The sequence below is a fragment of the Haemaphysalis longicornis genome, unplaced genomic scaffold (assembly GCF_048455015.1).
Source record: "Haemaphysalis longicornis isolate Haplotype H1 unplaced genomic scaffold, Haemaphysalis longicornis Haplotype H1 scaffold_4, whole genome shotgun sequence".
Lineage (NCBI taxonomy): Eukaryota > Metazoa > Arthropoda > Arachnida > Ixodida > Ixodidae > Haemaphysalis > Haemaphysalis longicornis.
Genome location: NW_027526361.1, coordinates 6,425,675 through 6,426,098, shown reverse-complemented (window position 1 = coordinate 6,426,098; position 424 = coordinate 6,425,675).

Below are 424 nucleotides of genomic sequence, written 5' to 3'. Positions count from 1 at the left end.
CTTGCACCCTTGCACGATAGCGAGTGGCGCTGCATTCTTGACAGTTTTGGTTGTTGGGAGCTATGCATATAAAAAAAGTGGTGTAATTGTGCCATTTGAAGTGAGAGTAGTAAGACTGGTTCCCTGTCCCCAGAATCTGTGAGATGAGCAGGCGGCCTTCGCTATGACGGAGGTTATGGCATGCCAAGGTTTGCTGGACGTCCAGCTGGTCCAGCGGGTCCAGCCTCCAGAGCCACCCTAGTCAACACCATAGAGTTTCATAGTATGAAACTATGGTCAACACCACCTAGACTGCTGAAAAAAAAAAAGTCGAGGTGGTGTTGCCCTAGTCCGAGTAACTTTAGGGTGCTTGGATCATCGGATTGAGTGGGAAGAGCATGGAGGAAGAAGGGAGGAGAAACCATTTCTTTCCTCCATGGGAGAA